The 18,600-nt window shown below is 38.0% G+C and overlaps 1 pseudogene; it reads left to right on the forward strand.

The window, feature by feature from the left end:
* Window positions 1-17,389: 17,389 nt before the first annotated feature.
* LOC125472982 lies at window positions 17,390-18,251 on the forward strand (annotated as a pseudogene).
* Window positions 18,252-18,600: the final 349 nt, after the last annotated feature.

Genomic DNA, 18,600 nt, shown 5'->3' on the forward strand with positions numbered 1-18,600 from the left:
GAAATCAAACGATTGATCTTTCTCTCATAAGACACTTATGGCTCCCACTAGCTTGCTAAGATTCATTATGGATGGATCTCTACAACTTACATGTCTTGTGATTCCAAATTTTAGACATACATTATCAAGACTATCTTGATAAGGGTTTCGGAAACCCATATTATGTCCAAACATTGAATCACTATTTAGTTGTAGCTAGCAATCTTCGAATTAATTGAAAGCATGAGTACATCAAAGATGGTTTCATCCAAGTTAACCAATCTCGTTGATTGTAGTCACCTTAAGCTACCATTTAGCTATGTAGGTTTCATTATTTCGGGTCAAATGGTACTATACCATTTCCTTGAGTATATTCCATATATACACTCAATGTAGTCATACGGATTTTCATTCTTATTTCTTTCGAATTATGAGGTGTAACTCTATGACATAGTCATAAAGTTCAAATCATTCAACTGAGACAATTTATAATTCCTTCTCGACTACCTTGGAGCTTATGGCGTAGGAACTCGGCTGTTATATTTGTTGATTATCATCTTGTCTCTCAAAGAACCCATTCTTTGAGCTCTATCTCTTGTTCATTTGCTCTATCTTAGGCAAATCCTAGTGTAGGATTACAATGAACTACCCAACAAACAACATTTGTTAGTTGATTTATAGAAGTGATATCCAAAGGTTAATTTAAGGATATCCCACAAAATTGTTCTCAAACAAATATTTCTTATTAGCACACAACCTCAAATCTTAACACGATTAAGACTTGTCTTTCTTTCCAACTACATCCTATGGAGTCATGAAAATTTTGGAAGATCTTCTAATTGACATTCATATTATCTTAGAAGTATATATCCTATATATGGGTAATTGATAACATCCAACGAACTAAATCTTATTCGAGTTCGTTATTCTTCCAATGGAGAAATCCATTATCTTATGATGCTACTTTCCTTGATATCTTTCAAGGAAACTTTTCTAAAGTGTTATTTTTCCTTGGATCAAATCTAAGGAGATAAATATTTTAGACGTCTTACGCATCAACTTACATTCTTGAATTCTTTGAAACCTTTTGCAAAGTATTCGGACTTGTGTTTATTCAAAATAAATGATAGTCCAACCGAGAGTGATCTTCGGTGAATGTCATACAACATGAGTAGTATTATGTTGTGGACAAGTGCCACTAACATCTAAGTGAATTAACCTCAACAACTTTGTGATTCTTTATTCTTTCTAAAATAATAAAGATTCGATCATTTCGCCTCTATACAGTTTTAACAAGAAGGCATTGGATCCAGATCTAATGATCCAAAGCATCCATTTATGACCAACTTGTAATTTATGTTTTATAGGTGTCATAACTCAGTGGGATTAGTCACTATCTTGCAACCTTTTGGGTTTAAAGCAACGTTATATTCTAAACAGTTAACACTACCACATCATCTCTACTATAGAGACAATCAATTAGATTACAATAATCCAATCATTCTTTAATAAAGAACAATGTTTTGTCAAACAGAACATTCATCCATCTCTTATAGTGACAGAATTAAGTTCCTTATTCAAATTGGAATGTAAAGATAATCTTTGGTTTTCCAATTTCTTTGGTAGTTCATATGAGGAAGTAAGTACTATCTGCTTTCGCAAAGATCTATATTTGATTCACGTTCCGAATGTGAAGTACTTTATCTTCTCTCATTAATCTTCTACTTCTTATTAGCCACACTTTCACAACGATTGTAAAACATAGTTACTAATACGGAAGCAAACATTCAAGTAGAACCAACTATTTTGAACTATTCAAGAACATTTTACAACACCTTCGAAAGGTGTGTTCCTGACACTTGCAAGACATTTCTTGCAAATACAGCTTCCATTGTCCATCTTTTCATAAAGAAAGTTTGTTCCCTTGGAATTTTTCACCTGCTTCATTTGACTTCTCTAATAACTACAATATTCATGGTCCCTAAACTCGCACTGTCTCTCTTGAAACTTATTTCAATTGTGTTATACACATCGAACAATTTGGAGAGAGTGTGTTTATTGTTCACTATATAGTTTACAATAAATTTAGTGAACCATTTGGATAAGGACACAAAGGTGAAGTCCTAGCCTAGTTTCCGTCTTGTGAAGTGGTTTAACACTTCAACGCTCAATGATTCAAAATCATCATAAAGTCCATATTGATGGACTATTTTTGTCAACCAACCATCTTGTTCTAAACAAGATTACAAACATTCAAGAGTTGTTCAAGGCAACTCTCATTTCTTCATACAACAACTTGTAAGTGAAGAATCATGGCACATAAAGTGTCCATGCCCATGTGCTTACTGATGCGAGATTTATACGCACACAAATTAAACCCTCTTTTTGTCAATTGTAGTAAGTATGCAAGTAGGGATCGTTCTGGACCGGGGATTAGGAGGGATTGCAAATCTCTTGGAAACTGACACAAAAACGTAAAAACAATATAAAACGCTATCCTAGACTCAAAGAATGCAAAACTAAAGTTTAAAACACTAAGACAAACCAAAAACTCAAAATGCTTTAAAACATAAACTAAACAGATTCTAAGCACTAAAGAATAAGAAAGTAAAGGGGGATTGAGTTTTGAACGAAATTAAACTAAATAAACAAATTGTAATTAAAGCAGAATGTAAATATGAATATGATGAAAATATGGATGAATGCTAGCTAAGGGGTTCATCTCCACATATGTTACACTTGCATAATAAAATGATTTCCAATTGGTCTTTCGATAAATTATGAAACTCAACACTCCGGGTTAATTAGGTCCGCTTAAATTAACCGTCAAGTTTTCCTTAAGTTAATGAATTGGATGGGTTTGCGCAACGCAATTCACAACATTCTCCAAAAGTCTTTTACGTGAACAGCACAATAAAGATACAATCAAAGATCATTAAGCATTATGAAAACTATAAGTGTTGACGAGGCCTTCGTTACTATGGAATACGCATGAAACTAGTGCCAAGAATTCATTTAACGCGATTGTTTATAAGCAACCTCCACTACTTGTGAATATAAGTTCATAACGATTAGGTGAAATTCACTTATATTCTAGCGTCATATTTATGCATGAAAATTAAGCGCGCATTCTTAATAAACATTCATAAATAAATTATCAATCAAACGGTTAAACAAATTGAATCCACAACTTATGAAATTCCAACGAAAGTTAATCAATTCATATTGCAAATATAAACATAGTTTCGAATCACCCCCTAGCTAAAGGGGGTTTAGTTCCTCATAACTTTGAAATCAAAGAAACACCTAAACATTCCAACAACTCAAACTTGAATTGTATGAACGTTTAGGCACCCTTCTCTTCCATTACAAAACAAAGAAAATTGAATTTAAACATTGAAATCAAAGAAACACCTAAACATTCCAACAACTCAAACTTGAATTGTATGAACGTTTAGGCCCTCTTATCTTCCTCATTGTTGTAGCACAAGGTCTAAGGTGAGGTTTGGGGAATTATGGAAATGGATGAGGAATGGTGGAAGGGGGACTCACGGTTTGGATTCTAAGGGGAAGATGGGAAGCTCACGGCTAGGGAATAATGGAAGTGTTTTAGGGGTGTTGTGTTGTGAATGAGATTAGATTTGAATGAATGAATGCAAGGGTATTTATAGGAGTAGTGGAGGGAACATATGGCTATGTCATTTGTAGGTGAAGTAGGTGGATGTTGTAGGTGAAGTAGGTGGATGTTGTAGGTGAGTAGGTGGATGTTGTAGGTGAAGTAGGTGGATGTTGTAGGTGAGTAGGTGGATGTTGTAGGTGAAGTAGGTGGATGTTGTAGGTGATTATGAGTGATAAGTGATAAGTGATAATTGAATGTATGATATGATAAGTGGTGAATGATATGTGGTGAATGATAAGTGGTAGTGTTTAAGTATTTAAAATAGGGAACAAAGCCCTTCCTTGCATGGCAAGGAAGGGAGACACAAGGAAACACACGACAATGTCCTAAGGTTGCTAGGAATGTTGTTTTTGTGTTCTAAAATGCGTAGGAGTTTTCAATGATGCTCAAACATGAGGTCTTTTTAGGATTTAACTTTCCTACTTCAAGTCTTCAATTTCGTCCATCCTTTTGGCTCCAAGCATATGATATCCATTCCAATCTCTAATTTGCTCCAAAAGGCTCCAAAAGGCATCCTTTTGCATACTTTGCCTTTAGAACCTGAAAACACACAAAAGAAGCATAAAGAACTAAAATAACTAAAGAAACATAACGTAAATGTACGAGAACAAGCCATTTAAGTCGCATAAATATGCTCCTATCACTTACTTCTCAAGTTCCTTGTTCATGTAACAAAGAAACAAGCACTAGTGTTTGCATCAACTAAGGGTTGTTCAAAGCAACTCTTATTTGTTCATACAACGATTTGTAAGCGAAGGAATTATGACACTTAAAGTGTTGTCCTCTTTATTAGACTTATCTAACATGTTGTTTATGTTCTTTTACAACATTTGATCAAAACAAAGTACTTTAAAAAAATTTGATCAAAACAAAGTACTTTAAAAACATTTGATCAAAACAAAGTACTTGATCAAAACAAAGTACTTTAAAGTAAAGAAGAGCTTATGCTCTTTTACAACATTTGATCATATCAAATTACAACCAAAATCTAATCTACACATTCCCATGGTTCAAAAAAATTTGAGAGACGGCTTTTCACATAGTTCAATTATTGTAGGCTTAGGTTCATAATCACCCTTTCTTTAACTAATTAACGCTTTAACTAATTAAACTTGAATGCAACATTGTCATTTGGTTTTTGTATCCATAGATTTGATTTAGATGGAGCGAAATGAAATGAAAATCCAATTCTCATTTAAAGATACAAAACTATTTTGTTCTCAACTAATTTGGGCCAAAAAGCAATAACCTCAACCATTGGGTTATATTGCAAAACACAAACTTTTGAGGCCACTTTGTAAAAACACAAAAGTCCGCTACTTCATATAATTACAACTAGAACCCAAAAATTTCATCAAATGCAAAAACTTCATTAAAGGAGCGAAACAATTTGTCCTGTAGTGATTTTGGGCCTTTACGTAAAAATGTAAACTTTCGGGTCAAAGTACAAATACACAAAAGTATCAAAACTTTATGTAATTGCATAAAAGCCCCAAAAGTACTCCCTTTGAAGGAGTGGGCAGTCATGGTAGTGTGAGGGAGTGGTTTTTGATGAAAAACAAAGCCTTAAAATCAAACATGTTGAAAAGGTGATGGGTATGGTGTTGAAAAAAAAAAGGTATGGGTGTGTAAGAGAAGTACCAATCATGTACAAAATCAAACATGTTGAAAAGGTGATGGGTATGGTGTTGAAAAAAAATAGGTATGGGTGTGTAAGAGAAGTACCAATCATGTACAAAAAATTCAAACACATTTTCAACTTTCAATCACACTTTAAAAAATGTCTTGTGATTGAAAAGTCTCACCAACCAACACAAAACAAGGACTTTATGTAATGAACCAAAACCTTGAATCAAAATACCAAATTTTTTGTTCTTAGTAAGAACATATCAAGAACAATGAAGAACATCCATGAAAACCCATAAGAGCTCCATGAACATTTTTCACCCAAAGACACCCCAAAAACACTCAAACTTAAGGGAAATAACATATTACCATACTAGGGTACTTAGGGGTTCCAAAAGTCACTTTAAAACACTTTTAACAAGACAAACATGAACCCCAAAATCCACCCTTTGGATTTGGCCGAATTTCCTCAAAAAACATGGCACCAAATTTTAGCTCCAAAATTCATGCTCATATGAACTACATCTAGAACATTTGAGATGGCAAATTTTCTAGCAAAATTTACATTCAAAGAAGCAAGAATAAAGCTTGCAACAATTACAACATTCAAATCAAAGACTATGAACTACAAAACCCAAAAGGATTCACCAACTACTAGACCTAGGCTCTTGATACCACTTGAAGGAAATATTTGTGAAAACAAGTTCATTTGAGCAACATCTATGCATGCCATTAATAATTAAAGGCGGAATCATGCTTGTATGCACTCAAAAACAAAACTTTACCCATGAAATTCAAAGCCTAGTAGTTGGGTGAATCAAGACTCAACTCAAGAACAAAGTCAGTTGAGAAATCTTATACCTTTATTGATTCCTCTTTGCATAAGCAAAGGCTAATCACCCAAGGAGAGGGCCTTCGTTCCTTACTTCTTAGCACCATGGATTTCTTGGAGGAGGATGGTTGAAAGGATTCTCCAAGTTCCCAAAATAGAGAACCTCTAACTTTTCCACACCAAGTAGAGCTTTGATGAGGAGATGAGTGACCTAGGAAGATTTAGATGCTATTAACACCTTCCTAGGGTGGCCGGCCTCTTAGAGAGAAAAGGGAGCTTGTGTTCTCATTTTTTTCTCCAAAAGAAACCCTAAGGATGAAATGGCTATAAAGTTGCCTTTATACCACCTCACAATGTAGTGGAAAACTTGCAATTAAAGCAAGTTCACTACCCTTTCTCTATATGGCCGGCCTTAAGGGTTTATAGGGCTTTCAAGCCCTTTGTGTTTTCAAGTTGTCATACAGCTTGAGTTATTGGACTTGACATTCAAGTCCAATTGGGCCTTGCAGCCCAAAACTAACCCGAGGTCTAAAATGAACTTATTCGTTTGATTAATCATCATATTAATTAATCTTTGCCATAAATAATTAAACCATTTAATTATCCTTCCTCATCTCCGTTATTTCTCCAATATCTACCTTACACGGTGTACGATCCATTAGGTTCCTTTTAGCGAGGCATTGGGCGATTATAACTCTTCATATCGATTGTGAATTGAAACTTACTTTCAATTCTCCCTTTAGTGATTATACACGTTTAGGGCTTCCACAAACCATGAGTGACACCTAGCAGTATGTCATGGTTACCCAAGCTAATCATAAGAGGTGGAGAACCTATTCAGTTTAGGATTACAATGCAATACAGTCTTTCTCTAATACAATACTCTTGACCACATTGTTTGGTTTGATAGTTTATTCATGTCTACTATCCAATGTGATTCTTTTACTTATATGATTACCTTGAATGTGATTTGGAATGACTTCGTAAATCTCATTCATACTCTAGCAAGAGATTCTTAATCATATCATAGAGTATTCTCCCTCAAACGGTTTGAAGGTTAGAGATCCCTTATTGCGCATTCACTTGCCTCCATGGCTAAGTGGCTTAACCCCAACTATGCCGTGGACACCCTCTGATGGCGTGACTTTGACATCGTCAAAGATTAAGGACCTAACTACAAGACAACTATGATGCATCAGGTCAAAGGACTACTTTGCATTATCCCAACCATGAGTTCTCATGTGACATGAGTATGAGAACTCCTCGTTGATCGTGTTCAATGGACTCATTCTCTATTGAGCACCTACATGCTTGTCTTGGTGTCAGTCACACCAATGACTCGAGACCAGTCACTTTCCCTAAGAGAAGGCATAGCACGTACTGATCTTAACAGACTGTCAATGCCCAATTGGCAATCCTATGATCAGGAACGTTTAGGATATGTATACGAAAGAGAATGGTCTCATGTATAACTTCTTTAAATCACATTCTCCCAGTTGCATATTCCTTGGACTTATTGTTTAAGCATATAACATTTATATGAGACGACTTAAAACAATAATCTTTACCCTTTATATTAAAGTAGATTACTTTAACATATGAAATGTCCGTAAAGTATCATCATATGATTGGTTTTTGGGCACATTTCCAACAAAATAATCATCAAAGAAGAAGGAGAATTAAAAGTAAGTTTTAATTCACTAAGTGATTGGATAAATACTAATCAATTGGATTGATACCAATCACCTCACTGTCTCGCTAATTAGAACCTAAAACGATTGTACACCGATACACTCTTGCGGTGAGACAACTAAAGGATGATGGAATTAATTAATTGGATTAATTAAGTGTTATGATTAATTAGAAAGTCTAAAGAAATCATAGAAGCGATGAAAGATCGTTTTGGGCTTAAAGAAAAGTTCGGGTTCATTCGGGCCCATTGGGCTTTTTATTCAAGCATACGATGACTTGAAATAATAAAAACCTAAAGCCCAAATCAACACTAAGGGGCCGGCCAAAGATGAGGAAAGAACAGAGAGAGAGTCAATTAGCCGACTTACTTCTTTTACCTTTATAAAGGGAGTTTAATGAAATAGTTTCATTAGGTTTTTTGTGTGAACTTTTCAACAAGAGAAAAACAAGTCTCTCTCTCTACACACATACGTAGCCGGCCACCCAAGGGGAATATAGCTAATCATCTCTTCCCTTTTTGGTTATTCCAACATCCATCTCACTACACTAGTGGGTGTGGATCTTTAGAGGTCTTCTACTTTGGAGACTAGAGGAGAATCAAAGGAGCTCCAAATCTATCAAGGTGGAGGAAACAAGGAGGGAGGCTAGACTCAAGGAGTTCCAGGAACAAAGAGCTTGGAGGTGGTCCATCCTTGGTCTAAAGTCTAGATCAAGAGGTATAAAACTCAACCTTCACTTTGTTCTTCAGTACTTTGTTTGATGCAGCATGTATGAACTTATACTTCTTGAAGGGGATTTGCATGACTATAGCTTTGATAATATGTGATAATATGCTTCTGTTGCTTATGTATATAAATTTAGAATCGTATATGCATGCTAGTCATTGGAAATCCCACTATACATCTCATAATTTCCCTTCACCTACATATCAGCTTTTACCATAAAACTCGTCGACAACATGAGCTCTATTGGGTCAACATGAAGTAATCACGCACATCAATAGCTAAATAACGAACGAGACGCATAATAGCCAATGAGTGAGATGTACTTAAGTCGTCCATATCTAACTAACCAGTATGGAAAAATAAGATCCTTACGTTGCATGACTTTTAGCTCAAACCCTGCATTCGAGCGAATTTTCGGTGAGCAATATTTGTTGTTTTTGGAGTTTCGAGTAATCTTGTGAGAAATTTTCTACTAAGATTGGTTGGGTTTCCATTTCACAGGTCAAGAGAAGAGAGCACAAACAGCACCCTTGTGGCCCTTGTCAAGATGGCAAGGCAACCTGGCCATACGAGAGCAGAGAAAAAAAATACACAAGGTAAACAAAATAAAATGAGTAGGTACAACATGTCATAGAAGGCGTAAAGTGCTTGGAGAACAACAATGCTGAACAAAACGTAACAGCTACTTGCAATAAAGATACAACAACAACAACAACAACAAACCCTAAATCATTTCAAAAACTAAAAAAAATTGTAATAAAGATACACATCACAGGATTTGTTATCATTACGTGATAGAAGTGTAGCATTAACAGCTGACTAAGAATAAACACTGATGAAAGCGGAAGCAAAGCAATATTTCCTAAAACAAATTTGCCATGTTATTCCTACATAGTAATAAGCTTGTGTACATTAAACCAAATGTAGGTGAGGCTTTGTACTCTTAATTTCAACAAACTATCACGATAGTTTATGGAAGAGTACTTAGCCATCCATGTATCATAATGGTAGCATGATTGAATAGTGAGTACGTAGACAAGAACTACACCAAGGTTACCAGAAGTCGAAGAGTAAAATGAGAACAAGAGAATTATATTTTTTAAGGAGAATTTAGCGAGGTACTTTTGTGAAACCACCAGAGTATGCAAACAATTAGAATATCTCTTGGACACTAAAATTTTGCAGTTGGCAAGGATTACCCCATCAAAACATTCTGAATACAACCTTTTCATCTTCAGATTACATGTCCACTTTCAAAAGAAAGACCTCGCAAACAAAAAACAGTGTAGCTATGAGCATTGACTTAAAGAGTAACAAGATATATAAATCAAAGGTGAAAAAAGAAAACTAATAAAAAATATAAACAGGTTCACGTCCTATAACTTTTCACAACCATTTACAAAGCATATCGTAGTCAAGCAAACATGCCTTCATTCTAACCAATAAAATATAACAAAAATAGAACACTGAATGTCAAATACTCATGTAGTCATGTGCTAATTCCTTTGACAATACAATATGACTCTCATGCAGAAAGCTTAATATATATGCCGGTGTGTCTCTGTATTTCTCAATCTGAAAAATAATCTGTATTTATCTTATTATGAATCAGTTTACAGATTTATAGTCATGCACTGAAGAGAAGAGTCAAAGATCTTATAAAAGAGTCAAATGTCGTGTAACATTTAATAATCTGATAAATGTCACATATATAGAATGGACTCATAAGATTTATAACTAGTCTGATTTGTCTGTTAGTTCTAGATTGTATCATAGATCAATCATACACTCAAGATCAAATTTTACAATATGAGATATAGAAGTCTGAACAGCTTACCTTCCAATGAAACACATTACATAACCCATCATACTTGTCGCATTGCATTTTTGCACATAGTTGTAGACATCAAAATTTCGGTGAAATGAATGTTGACCAATAATTAAAATTTCAACACTCACGTGTCACATAAATTTTACATGTAGCGTGTGACTCAACGAAAAATCGAAATAAATTGGAAAAGTCATCAAATAGGACACGTGTCAATACCTGGTAGAAATGATTTATTTCATCTGATTATTTAAATCCAAAAATCAAGTTTTGGAATTCTATAAATAGGAAGCCAAGACATTCATTTGAGGAGGAAGAAGGAGGAAGAGAAAGAAAGAAGGGAATTTACATCACACCAAAACCTTGAAACCTTGAAACTCTAAAGCTCTCAAGCAAATCCCGAAGGATCAAGAAAACACTCTTCGTTCTTCGTCAAACCCTCCTTCAAGGTCAAGCCCCAACGGCCCTTGAAGAACTTCCGCCAACTTATGATCAAGCCCCGACGGCCCCTTGAAGAAAGCGTTCATCATCCGTTCGTCCTAAGATCAAGCCCTAACGGCCCTTTGGATCAACAACCTCAACAAATCCACACATCCAATCGTTCTTCAAGATTAAGCCCAAAAGCCCTTGAAGATCCGCTCATCCATCAACCTTCAAGATCAAGCCCAAAAGCCCTTGAAGAAATCCATACACCCAGTCTTCAAGATCAAGCCCAAAAGCCCTCGAAGATCCGTTCATCAACTGTTCATCCCTAAGATCAAGCCCCGACGGCCCTTTGGATCAACAGCTCATCTACAAACCTACACCCTACGAAGATAGAATCAGAGGATCAAATTACAAAGAGATTGTAACCCCAAAATCATTAAACACAAAAAATATATTTTGTACACGAATTCTTGTCTCTTGTTTCAGGAATTTTTCGTGTTTACAAATTTGGCACGCCCAGTGGGACAATCTCTACCTCTCATCTCTGTCTCCGTTCAAGATATTCAAGCACAGTCCATGGCTTCAAACAAAGAACAATCATGACTATCGGCACTACCTCCATTGAAAAACAGCTGGTTCAGATGAAGGAAACAATTGCAAGGCTGATAAAGACTGCAGAGGAGAAAAACTTGCAAACCGCCGGACTCATCAACCGTCTGGAGGCGCAACATGGTGTCATAGTGAAACCAAGCTCTCTTCCAACTAAGAGGACCGAAGAAGGCTTCAACCCAAATGCCTACGAACTCATGTCAAAGGCTAGGCATGACTTAGCTTCCTTTTCAAATCTTGGAAAGAAGGTTTCAAACACCGTCAACGACAAAGATCGCGACCTCACCGAGACTCAAAAGAAGTTGAAGTAGCATGATTATGGAGTTGACAACAACAAAGCTGGACTTGGCTTCACACCAAATGCACCCGTGAAGATTTCAAGCAAAGTGAAGAAAGCTAGCGCTCAACACATCAGCGTGAGCATTGAACAAGACCAAGAAGAGCCTAAACCCTCCCCTTGGACGTCGGTATTCGATAGGATGAGTCATTCAAGCTCCAGAACTTCAGTGCTTAATCGCATTGGTGGTCAAGACCAAACCTCTGTCTTCAAGAGGCTTAATGCGCCGACATCCCAAAGCTCTGTTTTTGAAAGGTTGTTAAAGCCTAAGAAACAAAGCAACACAGCTATCTCTCCTCTGCGACGATTAGCTTCAGAAAGATTTGAAGATGATGGTAAGCCTTTTGGAAAGAGGAAGACAACACCAAAGGAAGAAAAGCTCGATGGGTTAGGAGAAAAAGACGACGCTCGAAGCTTGATTCCTTCAAGGATGAAGCGCCAAGCAATCCTAGAGGTCGACACAAAAGGACCACTGAAGGTAAGGAGGCGCATCATCGTCCACACTGGCAAATCTTCATGCCAACAAACCCAAGAGAACGGCACTGAAAAGGAGATCCAAGATGTTTTCTACATCACGGTTCAAGAAGGTAAAGAAGACGAAAGCCCGAAGAAATACTCAGAGTCCCTACTCTTCGACGCTGATCCGAGCGGCAGTACAACCATGCAAGTCATGACCACTGGAGCAACTTCAATCGAGGAGCAGCTAGCTCAGATGAATGAAGCAATCGCAAGGCTCACACGGACTGTGGAAGAGAAGGACTTGCAGATTGCCGCACTCGTCAACTAACTAGATGCACTGCCCGACGTGAAAGTCGACCTAAGTGTTGGCCTAATAAAGAAAGAAGGCGACGAAGAAGAGGAGCCATCAGCGGGGAAAGTTGAAGAGAAGCCGAAGCTAGATCAAGCAACGGCATTCATGAGATCTCTCTCTATCCAGCAGCTACAGGAGATGATCGCAAGCACTGTTAAAACACAGTACGAAGGAAGCTCGCATGACTCCGTACTTTACTCAAAGCCTTACTCCAAGAAGATTGATGCTTTGAAGATGCCAAGGGGTTATCAGCCCCCAAAATTCATGCAGTTCGATGGAAAAGGCAACCCGAAGCAACATGTCGCCCATTTCATTGAAACTTGCAACAATGTGATGCTGACTAATTAAGCACACAAATTAAAACCCTCTTGTGACAATTGTAGTAAAGATGCAAGTAGGGATCGTTCTAGACCGGGGATTAGGAGGGATTACTAAATCACTTGGAAACTGACTCAAAAATGTAAAACAAACGTTAAAAACACTAAACTAGACTCAAAGAATGTAAAACTAAACAATAAAATATTAAAACAAATCAAAAGACTCAAAGAATTCAAAACACTTATAAACACAAACTAAGACACTTTCTAACTAAATTAGACACTAAGGTAAAGGGGATTGGTTTTGGACGAGATTAAACTAAATACACAGATTGTAATTTAAAGGCAGAATATAAATATGAATGTGATGAAAATAGGGATGAATGCTAGCTAGAAGGTTCTTCTCCACACATGTTACACTTGCATACAAGATGATTTTCGGTTGGTCTTTCGATAAATTATGAAACTCAACACCCCGGGTTAATTAGGTCCGCTTAAATTAACCGTCAAGTTTTCCTTAAGTTAATGAATTGGATGATTGCATGCGACAACCCAAAGCATTCCCCACAAGTTCCCTACATGAATTGCATAATAGAGATACAAGCAAGAATCATTAAGCATCATGAAAACTATAAGTGTTGACGAGGCATTCGTTACTATGATTGCATGAAACTTATGCCAAGAATTTATTTAACGCGATTGTTTATAAGCAACCTCCACTACTTGTGAATATAAGTTCATAACTATTAGGTGAAACTCACTCATATTCTAGCGTCATATTCATGCATGAAAATTAAGCGTGCACTCTCAATAAACATACACAAATAAGTTATCGATCAAGCAGTTAAACAAATTGAATTCACCATTCATGAAATTCCAACCAAACGTAATCAAATCATATTGCAAGCATAAACATGGTTTCGAATCACCCCCTAGCTAAATAGGGGTTTAGCCTCTCATGTTCACAACAAGAAAAATAAAATTGAATTTAAACATAAAGAACAAAGGATGGATTACACCTAGAACGCCCAACGAATCCACTTGAATTTCTGCGCGTTTTAAAGTCCTCTTTCCTCTTCTCCTTGCTGCGGCAGTGAGGTTAAATGGTGTTTTTGGATGATTTTCTGGTATAGGGATGGATTTTGGGAGGTTTGGTGGTGCGGCAAGGTTATGGGGTGGTGTAGGAAGGTGTGTAAGGTGGCTGCAAGGGTGGAGGAAAGGTGCGGCTGTGTTGGATGGGTGCTGGAATTGGTGGGGAAGCTGCGGCTGTAGGTTTTTGGGTGATGGGATACACGGCCCAAGGTGGGAAATTAAGAGAGAAAATGCAGGGAATAGCCACGGCTTAGGGAATTAGGGTGGATGTGGAATGGCCTCCAAAATTGCGGCTAATAGCTCCCTTTTCAATATCTGGCTGAATGGTTTAAAATAATGAATGATGAATGAGAGAGAGCTCGGGTCAATTGGATGGGGACTTGCGGCAAGAGGGATTAAATTAGGGTTTTAGGTGGCTCCATGATCTGAATGGAGAATAAAATAATATGGTGGCTGAAAAATATAATAAGAATCAATCAAGGTGGTGCGGCTGCATGGGGAAAAAAAAAGGGTGATTAGGGTGAATGGCCGATTAAAAAAATATGAATGAATGGGATTTTTGTGCTGCAGCAAAAGTGATTTTTTGTTTATTAGGGTGAAAACTTGATGGGGGGGCCACGGCTTAGAAGAATGGGATAGATTTTTTAGGGGAGTGACGGCTTAGGTGGTAGAAAAATGAATGATTTCAGAAAACTAACCCTAGCTTATTTAAAATTAAATCAAAGGCTTACGAAAATAGGAAATTAAAACAGAAATATAAAGGTGCGGCTAGGGTTTAAAAGCATGTGTTTTAAGTGCAACCCTAGGACAAAATTGCCCTCCCTTGCACGGCAAGGGAAGGGAAGAAAATAAAAGGGCACGGCAAGGATGGATAAGGAGCCTAGGGTCTTCGTTTTGTGTCCTAAAGTACCTACAAGGTCTTCAAAGTGGCTAGAAAATACGGACGTTAGATTAGGAAAGGTTACCAAAACGGGAAACTTAGGGTTAACTTTCCTACTTCAAGTAGGAAACCTTGTTTGAGTAGGATTCCTCGTTTTGGTAAGAATTCATTGTTGGAGTAGGAATTTGTCATTTCTTCAAATCTTCAACTCATTCATTCCTCTTTCGCTCCAAAAGACTCCAATTTGCATCTTCTTGCACACTTTGGCCTTATAATCTGAAAATACACAAAAGTAGCCTTAAACACTAAAATAGCTAAGTAAACACAACATAAATGCACGAGAACAAGCTAATTAAGTCGCATGAATATGCTCCTATCACAATGCTGGGACAGAGGGAGACTACCTCGTCAAACAGTTCGTGCGTTCGCTGAAAAGTAACGCTTTTGACTGGTACACTGACCTCGAACCTGAGTCTATCAACAGTAGGGACTAGCTAGAAAGGGAATTCCTCAACCGTTTCTACAGCACTCGTCGTACTGTAAGCATGCTAGAGCTGACCAGTACGAAACAGTTGAGAGATGAACCTGTCATCGACTACATAAATAGATGGCGTTCATTAAGCCTGGATTGCAAAGATCGACTTTCTGAAACCTCCGCCATTGAGATGTGCGTTCAAGGCATGCAGTGGGGACTACACTACATCCTTCAAGGCATCAAACCACGAACATTTGAGGAGTTAGCCACCCGCGCCCATGATATGGAGTTAAGCATCACCCGTCGTGGAAACCCACCAAGGAAGCAATGACGGTCAACACAACTCCAGTCAAAATCCATACACGAAGCAAGGCGATTCAAACCGAAGCTTTTCGTGATCAAGAGATACGTAAACGCACTTTGAAGGAGCTTGAGGAGAAGACTTATCCATTCCCCGACTCTGACGTGGTTGCCATGTTGAAAGACTTGCTTGACAAAAAGGTGATCGACCTACCTGAGTGCAAACGGCCAGAAGATATGAACCGTACTGACAGTCCAAGGTACTGTAAATTCCACCGCTTCATTAGTCATCCGACGGAAAAGTGCTTTGTGCTAAAAGATCTCATCATGAAGTTGGCTCAGAAAGGGATCATCGAGCTAGATCTTAATGATGTGGTGAAGTCAAACTATACCACCGTCACTTCTGGCTCTTTGAACTCAAAATCTTCACCTCAACCGCTGGGGGCATGCTCCAAAACCATGTCAGTCAAGACAAGTGAAGTTGAAGGATGGACTTATGTCACTCCAAAGAAAATGCACAAGAAACATAGGTCTCCTCCACAAGTTCACCAATCGGAAAGGGGGCAAAGCAGCTACCGTCAACCTTCAAAGCTACATGAAAGTGTTGAGGATGATGAAGTTATGACACAAAGATCGTCCGTTGCCATCACGATGCGCGATTTCTTCCCCCAAAGACTTCTTCAATCACTCAGTCAAGACTCCTTGCTATAAAGATTGCAAGGAATGCCTCTCTAAGATCGTTTGACAAATAATCAAAAGCTCCTCGTCCGCACGAGCCTAAAAGGCGACAACCAAAGCTCCTCGTTCGCACGAGCCTAAAAGGCGACAATCAAAAGCTCCTTGTCTGCATGAGCTGAAACTGCAACGGCACTAAAAGCTCCTTGTCTGCACGAGTTAAAACTGCAAACGACACCAAAAGCTCACTGTCCGCACGAGCATAAAAAGTGACAACAAAACGCTCCTGGCCCGCAAGAGCATAAACTGTGTACGGCAAAATCATCATCAAAACCATCACTCATTTGAACTACGTTATGACTTGATCTCTTCTTTGGAAGAGTACGTAGGCAACTTGAAACTTCAAAACTTCAAGTACAGTCACATCAAAATAAATAAATAAATGTTTCATTAAAGAAAGTCAATTTTATTACAAAAGAAAAGAAAAAAAAAATACATATGTTACTATATATATATTCTCTATTAAAAAAAAAAAAAAAAATATATATATATATATATATATATATATATATTACAGTTTCTTCTTCTTTTTTTTTAAAAAATATATATATATATATAAACAAAAAAAAAACAAAAAAAAAAAAAAAAAAAACAAAAAACAAAAAAAAAAAAAACAAAACAAAAAGAGCAGCCACAGCAGCAGAAGAAACTACAGACGAACAGGTTCGTCATCGAGCCCAAACCCATCAAGCAACAGTTCCCTATTCTCTCTTAAGCTGACTTTTATCAGTGGGCCGGTGTTGTTGCCGTTGAGATTATTGATGGGCCTGATGTCCCATTCTACCCAGGAAAATCTTCGTCAACCCCAGATGAAGAATCGACCAGCTGAATCTCTAGGATTGGATTTCAAGAAATTGCAGGAGGATCCAATAAAGCTCTCATCGTCGAGAAGGATTAATGGCAGTAACAATGGAAGTGATCATCTGAAAGTTCTATGCTTGGTCGACGGTTGCAGGGCGGACCTCAGCCGTTGTCAGGAATATCATCGGCGGCACAGAGTCTGCGAGCTCCACTCCAAGACCCCTGTTGTCGTCGTCAAGGGAAATACAGAAACGCAGCTGTTTAGAGTTCAAGGAGGTTGGGTTTTGCTGGGCTCCAATGGCTCTCCTCTGCGAATCGGCCGGAGGCAAGCATTGAGTGCATTCTGGTTATACTTAGTAAGGAAACATGAAATTTGAGTTAAAGAGATGGAGATCCATTTCCCCGCTTCAATTGAAGACGAAATCAGCGGGACGTTTTTGTATATTTCCCAAATCAAAGTCTGATAGCGCTGAATCAGGAAAAGCACCAGTTTATCTCAATGTATATGATTTGACTCCCATGAATGGATATGCCTATTAGGCAGGCTTTGGAATTTTTCACTCTGGTGTTGAAGTTCATGGTGTAGAATATGCATTCGGAGCACATGACTACCCTACAAGTGGCGTTTTTGAGGTTGAACCTCGCCAATGCCCAGGGTTCAAGTTCAGGAAGTCTATTTTAATCGGAACAACATGCTTGGACCCTACTCAGGTTCGAGAGTTTATGGAGCACCAGTCTTTGAGCTATAATGGTGATACATATCACCTAATTGTCAAGAACTGCAACCATTTCTGCAGGGATATTTGTCGCAAGCTCACTGGAAAATCGATTCCTAAATGGGTGAATCGACTGGCAAGAATAGGTTCAGTATGCAACTGCGTACTTCCGGAATCTCTGAAGATTTCTGCTGTACAACACGACCCAAACCACCAACCATACGACAGCGAGAAGAGGAGCTTGAGAAGCACCTTCAGTTGCCTGTCTTCTATCTCGATGAGGCAGAAGCAATTATCATCATCTTCGTTATTTTTGCAATCGCCCCTGAAAGGCTGCTTACCGCCATGGGAATTGCGAAGGTCGTTGAATGGTTCGTTGAAAGAAAGATGAGAAAGCCGTCAACGCCGCTCGCCGCTCCGGAGCTGAGATCGAAACCCTCAAGAAAGCTGCTACTGGGACAAATAAAGCTGCCTCAAGCAGCACTACTTTGAACACGAGGAAACGGAGAACCTTGCTCATGAACGGGTGCCAAGTGAGCTGAAAAAAAAAAAAAAAAACTATCATGCAAGCTCGAACTGATAAGAAGCTTACCCAGGCTCAACTTGCTCAGAACATCAATGAGAAGCCTCAAGTGATCCAAGAGTACGAATCTGGGAAGGCGATCCCAAATCAGCAGGTGATTACCAAGTTGGAAAGAGCTCTTGGAGCGAAGCTGCGTGGAAAAAAGTAAGGAAGCCTG

The sequence above is a fragment of a genome, unplaced genomic scaffold (genome assembly GCF_019419815.1).
Source record: "Pyrus x bretschneideri cultivar Hongxiangsu unplaced genomic scaffold, Pyrus_bretschneideri_v1 Contig79, whole genome shotgun sequence".
Taxonomy (NCBI): domain Eukaryota; kingdom Viridiplantae; phylum Streptophyta; class Magnoliopsida; order Rosales; family Rosaceae; genus Pyrus; species Pyrus x bretschneideri.